We start from the raw sequence: 10,585 nt of genomic DNA, 5'->3' as shown, positions 1-10,585 counted from the left end.
GACTTCGTCCTGTCACTGTAATGTACACAGTTATGATTTAATAATAATAAAAAAAAAAAAAGAAGAAGAAGCCAGATTGGCCCTCTGTTTAGTTCTTTACCCTAGAGTAGTTTTTAAGATATCTTTCAGGTGCTGTATTCCAGTAACAGACTCACCCAGACCAAAGAACTTACTCAACTGGCTTTAGACCCTCCACCCAAGGTAACCCTCCCAATTTTTACAAGGTCTCTAGCAGGTGACCTTTGATCTCTGTCATGGCATACCCTGCCACCTCCTGAGTTACACAAAGCCACACTTAGTGGCTGGTCATTCCAGCTGGTGATCAGGTTCTCCTGAGGACTTAGAGGGAAAGACCTGATGAACAACTCAAGGGAAAGTGGACTTGCCCATGGGGCATCCTGCTCTCAACCCCTACATTGGTCAAATTGTCTCAATTATATCATTACCGCATCTAAACTTATCCCCCTAAAAAAACCAACAAATTCAATGGGGCGGCACCTGTGGCTCAAAGGGGTAGGGTGCCAGCCCCATATGCCAGAGGTAGCGGGTTCGGACCCAGCCCAGGCCAAAAACTGCAAAAAAGGAAAGAAAGAAAGAAAGAAACCCAACAACCCAACAAACTCAAGCCAGACCAGTGGACTATAGAACTGAGCAGAGATGAGGATTAAAAGTTTCAATTGTCGGGCGGCACCTGTGGGTCAAGGAATAGGGCACCGGTCCCATATGCCGGAGGTGGCGGGTTCAAACCCAGTCCTGGCCAAAAAAACACACACACACACACACACAAAATATATATATATATATTTAGTGTGCCACTTGTCTTTTGCTAACTATACTACATGTTGTTCCTAGTGTAACTTTAAACCTATCCCTTGCCTGAGTAAGCTCAATCTCTGGACAAATGCAGCAAATCATAATAATTATTTCTATTTAAAATCTATTTCATAGATATGAAATGTAGTAATAGGAGTGAGGAAGGAAAGGCCTCGTGGTGAGAATAAGATGGAGTCATTCAGGCTGGGGCTGAGATGACACAGCTGTTCCGGTCACTTTAGGTCCTACATGACCTTCACCTTGTCTCTCCCATTCTTGCTGTTTTGTAAATTCAGCTTTAACCTAAAAGTGTGTATCTGGAGTAGTTTAGGGCAATTGATTTAGGAGATTAGCTTTTGAACTGGAATGCTGTTTGGGGTTATGAGTTATGCTGATTATTGTTGTTTAAGATAAGGGTTATCATGGTTTTTACTTTGAACTTTTGTGTATAAAACTGTGATTTTGGAAATGGAAGAACAGAATAGTCTTCGAGAGGCTACTGTCACCATTCTCCAGAATAACTGGACACTGACAAATAAAGTTTGGTGGGCCTATCCCTGTGTCTACGTACTGGCTGACAGTGACAGCAGCCAGGCCCTCTTCGTCCATAACACAAGGAGAAAGCCTGCCAGTGGAAAGTGGCAAAGCAAAAGGTACCGGAAGCACCTGGACCCTCTGCCTCATGGTTTGAAATTAAGGAGCAGAAATGGAATGAAGCAGCCCTGAGCTGGGAAGGGTGGGTGTTCTCAGGGGCGCGGGGGAGTGGGTGGGTGTGCTGCTGGCTCCTCCCATGCCCTGGCCCACTAGAACTCCCTGGAGAACATTCCAGCAGGACGGAAGGAACAGGCCTGTGGGCTCCAGAGGAGAATCTCTCTGGTTCCCCACAGATAAAAGAGTCAAAAATGTCTTAGCACAATAACTAAGAAAGTGCCAGGAAGGCTATGTTAACCAGTGTGATGAGAATGCGTCAAACGGTCTATGAAACTAGTGTATGGTGCCCCATGATCACATTAATGTACACAGCTATGATTTAATAAAAAAAAAAAAAAAAAAAGAAAAGAAAGAGTCAAGACATTTTATGACTAACCTCAAAGCAGCCAGGAGCATTTGTTGCTGGACTGGCAGTCAGAAGATGGAAAAGCTTAATAAGTTAAATATACCTTGTTCGGCATTTTGAGAATTCCAAGGGAAGTTTCCTGAGATGTACAGAAAAAAACAAGCGTAATCTACCTTTACACTCTGGCTCAGAGGCACCTTGGAGGGATGAAAAATTATTAAATAGTGATTCTGACAAATTGAAGGGCCATCAGTTGCACAGTTCATCCTTTCAGCATGTTGCAGGAAAAAGGCCCGTTGGAAAGAAAAAAACACCCGAACATCTGTGTTTAAAAGAAGAGCTTCAAATGGCTGAGCTCCCTGACTGGCTCTGTCCTTTCCCTTTTATCTCCAGCCAGGGGTTTCTTGTCCGCAGGTCCCCTTCTCACTGGTCAGTTTGAATTGAATTGGAGAAGAAGACCTGGGCTTTTACAGAAGCAGAAGCAAGTGTTAGTTTCAAGGTCCCAGGAGGTTAAGTTTCTACAAATTCCTAAGAGCCCAGTCACCACGGGGAAGCCTTTGTTCTTTCAGACTTTACTTTTTCCAGGTATCCTCTCTCAAGCAGATCCCAATATTTCTCACCAAACCCAACCATTTACTCAGGATAAGATGACTGACGGAGCCGAGTAGGGACTCTGTGTGTTCGCATGAGTGTGCATGTGTGTGTGTGAGAGATACAAGTTTTTAAATGATAAAACTGTGCCTCTCACAAAAATATTAAATGAATTGCTGTCAAAGATTGGATTTAATTCATTAATTAATGAAAGAACAAGGAAACTGTCACGATTGGTTCAAAGGAGAATCCAAAGAATAGACACACACACACACACACACGTGCGCGCGCCACAGATGCTAAAGTGGCTCCTTCCACAGTTGGGCAGGGAAATCAGGGGCACCTCCACCCAGATACAAAATTTATTTGCATTGCTGTCAGTTATCCACAATTTACAGAGATGCAAAAAGACAATTAGAGGAATAGAGACACCACGGAAACAAATAATCTACAAAAGTGTGCTGGGCGACATCTAGTTTTCTATTGAAGACACTCAGCTTTTTGGTTCGTTTCAAAGTCTTTCATAATTTTCCCTACTATGCAATGTATATACACACATGCACGCACACACACAGACAGAGGTACACCTTCCTACCTCTTTGCTTTTATGAATGTTCTTTACTTTTGAACAAAATCATTCTTCCCCCGGCTCCCTGGGAGTCCAAAAGTGACTTCCCCAACCTTCTTATACCTAACACATCAAAATCCGGGAGAGTGAGACCTAGGACCTTGCATTCTCTACAAGCTTCCCCAGGTGAGTCTCTGATGTGCAGCCATTGGAAATCCCAAGTGAGGAATGTGGGGTCAGCCTCTCAGGGTTCAGAGAGAGACATTAACACACCTTGGAGCTGTGAAGAGCTGGTTTCCACAGAAGGCAGGCACGTGGTTCCAGACTAAGGCTTAAACTAGCAGCAGGATTTGAAAAGGAGAGAGAAGGCATTACAGGAAGTGGGAAGCCATGGAGAGGTGGAGGAGGGGAATCAGGACAAGCCTGAGGAAGTGAGGGTCACAGCCTGAGTGGAGCACGCACGAGGCAGGAAAATTGGATAAGTGTGGCAGGCACAGGTCACAGGTCATAAAGGATCCAAAGGGTGAACAGGAGGGTTGGTCTCAGTCCAGAAGTAAGCGATAGGGTCAAACCCCACCCAAATAGGGTGGACCCGCCTAAAACAATCAACCCCCAACCCCCTCCCATCAGAATTCCCCCCTAAGAAAAGTGAATAGGCCAACCCCTTACCCTACCCCACCAGATGTCCCACCTGGGAAAGATAAATGGGCCAACCCCCACCCTCACAGCAGATATCCAACCCAGGAAAGGGAATGTCCCAATCCCCATCTTCCTGACCTTCAACCTCCCTAACCCCCACCCACACACCCCCTTTCACCATTACCCATGTGTGGATTTCTTCCCTGTTGTAAATCTTGCCCAATCTGCACCCAGATAGAATAAAGCTATTTTAATTGCATGAACCAGGCCTCCGTTTTTCTTTCATCTCACACCTTGGAATAATCTTTTATCTTTGGCTCGTAACCTTTCAGTAAGTGCTCATTTTTTTAAAGGCAGGGAATTCAAAGGAGAAATGCAGGTTTTGCAAAAGGCTTGTAGGGGTGAACTAAAATAAAACCTTAAGTTCCCCTCACCCAGCAACTGACTGACTGAACCCCTTCAGAATCCCTAAAACTGAGTTGCTAGCCATGAGAAAGGAGATCAGACATGCCTCATTATACGCCCTCCCCTTCTTAGAGAGGTCCTCTGTGACTCACTAACAGGCCTAAGGCTATGCAAGACCTACCTGCAGGTCCTCAATATATATAACAAGCTACTTGAGTCCGGCTGGTACTTTGTCTCTACTTAACAGACCCTTTATCCTAAGCATTCCTTTCCACTGACTCCTGGTCTTTTAGACAAAGCCTAACTCTTTTAGCCAATTGCAGCCAAAGAATCTTTAAGCCCATCTATCACCTGTAAGCCTCCCACTTCTGGATGTCCCACCCTTTTGGGCCAAACCAATGTCTGTTTTCCACATATTGATTTATGACCTTACCTGTAACTCCTGACTCCTTAAAACCCAACTATAACCCCTCCACCATGGGTCCACTTGCTCAAGGCTTCTTGGGTGTGGCTCCAGATCATGGACCTCAACTTTGGATCAGAATAAACCTTTTTAAATTATTTTACTGAGTATGGCTTCTTTTCCACTGATGTAGGGATATCTACTTACACCAGAAGATTTGCTTTCTGAAAAGATGGAGACATGAACACATGCCTGAATCCTAAACGTACCCCTTCATTGCAGTCCCTGCCTCACGACTTATGAGAGCAGGTTAAGGAGTGTGATGCCTACTCACAGAGCAAGAAGTGGTCAATGTCCTCAGGTACAACCACTGAGAAGCTGAGTATATAAACAGGCAGTGGTAGGAAGTCAGCTTGCTATCTACAAGTGAGGTGGGAGGAGGTCAGACCACTACCTCTTGCAGCTAGTCCATGTTCGGGCGTTGGGGCTCCTGGTTGCCTGAACCCAGTGGAGCTGGTTCTATTACTCAGTTGAGCTAGAAAGTTCAACCAAAGCATAGTGATAATTGAAAGCAAAAGTGAGTGGAAACTGAAAATAAAACTGGAGTAGCACAGGCAGTATGAATAGAGAGCAAAAGTAACATGCACAAGTTTCAGGGTAACAGAGAGAGATTTTATTTAGGAAGCACAAACAGAAAGTTGAGAGCACTTCCAAAGATAGTTGGAACTGGGTCCCTCTCATGAAGGAGAGACGGTGAGAGAGGAAGATGGAAAGGCCTGCTGGGGGACAAATACTCTCTCCATTTGAAACTGGCTGCAAGTCTTTCATTGGCCTCTCTGTGCCTCCAGCCTGTATTGTCCTTTTCTACTGGCCACTGATTGTCTCTTTCTATTGGTCATTGGTTACCTAGGTTATTTCATACCCACATTCTTATGGGTCCTCCAGGCTTGCTGGTTCAACAGATCCAGTTTTCCTCCCGTCCTCCTTGAAGCCCCTTTCTTTGTGTCCTTTCTCAGTCCGGAAAACCAAGCAATAACCTCTGTAACAAACAACCCCAAATGGCCAGGACTTGACTAGTAACTGATCACTTTCCTAATATTTGTCCCCACTTGCAACCTGGGACCACAGTCAAATATGAAACAATTCCATAGAACACCCTGTTTCTACTTGGCCTGCCTCAGCTTCTCATGCCAACAGCTTCCAATCGAAGCCAGAAAAGCAGCCTACAAGACGGAGTCTGAGAAGCTGAGCTGAGGCAGTACAGCTGACCTAGTCTGCTTAGCTCACATTCTTTCCCATACAACCCCACGATTATCTAGTTCAGGTCTCACCATGATTGTGAAGATGTTTATCTCAGGAGACTTGAGGAAGTAGTGACACGTAGATGATAGGTTTTGTGATATTGGTAAAGGTTTCTTTCATAATATGATGTCTTCTTTAATGATTCTCTTAGATATTTCGTGAAAGTGAAATTATCTGTTGTTTAAATGTTTTGCACTGTTGGAGTGAAGACTACTTTGACGTTACTTTCTATGAGATAAAGTTAAATTTTTCTAGGTTTGTTTCTTTGTAATACCCCTTATGAAAACCATTAGAATTATAACTGAGGCAGAACAGTCTTTGAGAGAGTATTCTCGCTGTTCTCCAGAATTTCTGGCCTTCTGATAACAAAGCTCATTGGACCTAATTGCCATCTCTGTATCTGGCTAACAGTGCAGGCCACCGGACCCTCTTCGGCCAGTAACTAGATCAGGGCACACCTGAAGCCACCCTTTGTCCCCACTATAAAGCTTTCCTACTGTCTGCCTGCCTTTGAGTCTCTGCCAAGTACTAGCAATGGCAACCTCTGGATAAATAGCCTTTGCTTTCTCTCTTTGGGTGGGCTTCATTTATTCCCACACAACAAACGGTCATCTACATCTCTGCTCATCCAGCATGAAAATGTTTATATCCACAGACCTGCTAATTTGAACATCCAAGGTTATTTTTTATCATTGATTCAATGTGCTTCATCCACCGGTAGAAAATTATAATGGACTTTTATCATTTCTACATACCATATATATCCCACGCACAGATAAAATAATTTTAGCAGGCAGTAAAAAGAAAAGTAGAAACTTAGAAGAAGACATGTGTTCTAGTCCCAACTCTGTACCACCTGTGTGTCTTTATGTCAATGTCAGACTTTCTGGGTGTTCATTTTCTGTTCTAGGAGATATGGAAAATATAATAGATGTGCTAGAATTCCTTATAGTCCTAGCAATCTGATTTTATTTATTTTTTTCGAGAGAGCACAAATGCAGTCCCCCACTACCACAAATTATGCAGTCAAGTTTTCCACATTTGGAGAAATCACAGTGGTCAGCACATCCCAAGTGCAATGGAGAAGCCTCATCCTGGGAAAACCACCTTCGTGATCACTGTATCTCCCCTGTCAGGTAAGTATACCAATCTGATTTTAGACAGCATGAATCTCTCATTCCGGCATTTCAGCACTATTCTTAGAACTCAGAAAGTTCTTATAGACATAATTTTTTTTTTTTTTTTTTTGAGACAGAATCTCACTAAGTCACCCTTGGTAGAGTGCCATGACATCACAGCTCACAGCAACCTCAAATTCTTGGGCTTAAGCGATTCTCTTGCCTCAGCCTCCCAAGTGGCTGAGACTACAGGTACCTGCCACATGCCCACCTATTTTTTTGTTGCAGTTGTCATTGCTGTTTAGCTGGCCCTGGCTGGGTTTGAACCCACCACCCTTGGTGCATGTGGCTGGCATTGTAACCACTGGGCTACGGGCGCTGAACCTAGACATAAATTTTTAAGGCATCTCTATCTTTCATAAATTAGTTGTTTATTCACCAAGTCCTCCCATTTATAATTTTTTCCAAATGTTTCAGAATTGTCCAGAGAAATAGATGAAACTTCTTTTCAATCAGTTCCAAAAATATGCTGAATATTGAAATAGATAAGGAAATTTCACCCCTAAACATGACTACTGGGTTTAAAGAATACTTAGAATTAAAGGCCATTCCAGATCAGAAAGCATTTGGAAGGGGCTTTCCCTCTATCTGTGTAAAACCTGACTAAACTGAACACAAGATTGAAGGGGGGCTACTGACTTTTTCCCCTCCCCCTGAATGCCAGCAGACTTGCCTCAAATTATTTACTTATTTATTATTTTATTTTGGAGACAGAGTCTCAGTATGTCACACTTGGTAGAGTGCTGTGGTGTCACAGCTCACAGCAACCTCAAACTCTTGGGCCTAAGCAATTCTCTTGCCTCAGCTTTCTGAGTAGCTGGGACTACAGGCACCCAACACAACACCCAGCTATTTTTTGGTTGTAAGTTGTCATTGCTGTTTAGCAGGCCCAGACAGGGAGGAGGGGGGTTCAAACCCACCAGCCTTAGTGTATGTGGCCGGCGCTCTACTCACGGAGCTACGGGTGCCAAGCCATTGCCTCAAATTATTTAAAACACAGTCCCTGTCTCTCAGGTTAATATACAAGTTGGTCTATTTCCTCCCATCCATTCATCCTCCCTAGCAACCGTCAGTTGCACTTATAGTCCACATTCTCCCCCTCCTATATAAAAGGCAGGTATAAAATTATCTGACCATCATTGAGATGCTGGGTAATCACTCTTGTGATTCTTCCCACGAACATGGTATTTGGAAATAAACATTTCCAATTGTCTTATTAATTTTAATTAAAATCATAACCGTATACATTTATGGGGTACAATGTGATGATTTGATGTACAATGTGGAATGCTTAAATCAAATTGATTAACATGGCTATCTCACTTTTTTTGTGGTAAGATATTTCACTGTAAGATCAACTCCCAGTTAACTAATAAGTATCTCTTATTAATATGCCTTCACTGGGAGTTAATCTTTCAGCGAACTCTCTGGGGGAAAAGGGTAAATTATAGTACCCACTCTGTGAAAATTACAGCACCAAATTATTTGGTGTGAAAGGTGTAAGTGGTGGCGTCCAGAGATGAGACTAGAGCACAGTAGTTTAGGTCAGGATTATTGAAAGGGACCATGACCTGCCTGGGCAGTGCTAAGATGGACTCTGGGCCCAGGGGCAGTTAGACACCCTGCCCCCCCCTTTTGTTTTTTTTTTTTTTGCAGTTTTTAGCTAGGGCTGGGCCTAAACCCACCACTTCTGGCATCTGGGGCCGGCACCCCACTCCTTTGAGCCACAGGTGCCACCAGACACCCCTTTTATATGGGGCATATGGGAAGAGCAAATTCTATAGCTTGTCCAGAAAGTTAAGGTCCTTAGATGTGGGGCTAATTAGACCCTTTGTCTCTGTGTCTTAGGAGAAGGGGGGAGGTTTTTGTGGGGCTGTGTTAGGCCCCCTAGTGTGGTGGATACAAAGAGATGAATGATTTGGTTTGTGTCTTGAGGATTTTACACGGTAATTAGAAGAATATGAAATTTGCACCTGTAAATCTAACTAAAAAACAGATGCCAAAACATGGGGCTGGACAAGAAGTATAACAGGTGAGTCAAAGAGGGAGAGAAATCAGTGAATGGCCTTGTCACGGGGAAGGTGGAATTTGACCTGGGTCTGCAGGACGGGTATTATTGGATAGGGAGAGAAGAAAAAGAGAGAACAGAGGTCATTCTGGAGAAAACAAATGGGATAAGTTGGAAAAGAATAAGTTGCATTCAGAACACCACTAGCACCCTCACTGGACTGAATTATTTGAAGCAAGAATTCAGTAACTATAAGCATAGTGACTTTACCTTGCATTTCATGGGACTGATGATCCTAACCTGAAAGCTTTAACTTTCCTAATCATCGTCTGGCACCATTTCACTTTCCTATTAATCCTTCTGTTACTACTTAACTTAAATATGTGGTTGAAAATAGGCCAGTCTTAGGAGTGGAAAGAAAAAAAATACAGTAAATTAAAGAAGTATTTGAGGATGTTTGCCCTTTGAGTGTCTGTGACCCTATTTATCTCTAGAAATGCTTTGCTCTTTAGTTTGGTAAAATATTCATAACATAAAATTTACCATTTTAACCGGTTTTAAGTGCACAGTTCAGTGGCGTTAAGTACATTCACATTGCTATGCCACCATCACCACCATCCATCTCCAGAACATTTTATCATCCCAAACTGAAACTCTGAACCCATCAGACACTAATTCCCCTCTGCCCTAGCCGCTGGCTACCGCTGCTCTACTGTCCGCTTCTATGAATTGGACTAGTCTCGGTAGCCTCAGGCAAGAGGACTCATACAATATTGTCCTTTTGCTTCTGGTTTATTTCCCTTAGCAAAATATCTTCAACATTCATCCCCATGTTGTAGCTGTGTTACAATTTCATTCTTTTTTAAGGTTGAATGGTATTGCACTGTATGCACATAATGCATTTTGTTTATCCACTTATCCAGCAATGGACATGTAGGTTGTTTCACCTTTTGGTTATTGTGAATAATGCTGTGATGAATAAACATCTGTTTGAGTTCCTGCTTTTGATTTTGGGGAGTATATATCCAGAAATGAAATTACTGAATCACTTAATAATTTTATTTTTAATTTTGAGTAACCATCTTACTGTTTTTTTTTTCCCCCACAACTGCTGAACTATTTTACATTTTCCCTAGTGAAGGAGCTAAGGAAATTTCACCCTAAAATATGACTACTTAGTATAAAGAATATTTCAAATTTAAAGGTCATTCTAGATCAGAAAGCATGGGAAGGGGCTTTTCCTCTATCTACTTAAAACCGAACTGACCAGGTCCAAAGATCAAAGGGGGAGCAGCTGACTTTCTGTCCCCCATTCCCAATGCTAGACATGGCCCAAATCATTTAAAACACAATACTTGTCTCACATTAATTTACAAGTCAATGTGTTTCCCCCTTCATCCTCCCTAGCAACCACTGTGGCACCTACTGTCCACATCCTCCTGCCCTTCAAAAAGGCATCTATAAAGGTAGCTGACCATCAGTGAGACTTTGGGTAATTGCTCTTGTGATTCTCCCCATGTGCATGGTGTTTGGAAATAATCATTTCTCTTTTTAATCTTCCTTAATTGTTAGTTGATCTTTCAGTGAACTTTCAGGGGGGGAAAGGGCAAGTTTCCTTTGA

General features: G+C 42.9%; 1 non-coding gene across 1 annotated transcript; it reads right to left on the bottom strand.

Annotated features, from left to right (window-relative positions):
* Nucleotides 1–6,758: 6,758 nt before the first annotated feature.
* LOC128580215 (U1 spliceosomal RNA) lies at nt 6,759–6,922 on the bottom strand. Its single transcript, XR_008378545.1, has one exon. It is a non-coding gene; the product is annotated as a U1 spliceosomal RNA (small nuclear RNA).
* Between the last annotated feature and the right edge of the window lie 3,663 nt (nt 6,923–10,585).

The sequence above is a fragment of the Nycticebus coucang genome, chromosome 2 (genome assembly GCF_027406575.1).
Source record: "Nycticebus coucang isolate mNycCou1 chromosome 2, mNycCou1.pri, whole genome shotgun sequence".
NCBI classification, from domain to species: domain Eukaryota; kingdom Metazoa; phylum Chordata; class Mammalia; order Primates; family Lorisidae; genus Nycticebus; species Nycticebus coucang.
Note: the sequence above shows the minus strand (reverse complement) of the source record. Positions and strands in the feature narration are given on the sequence as shown.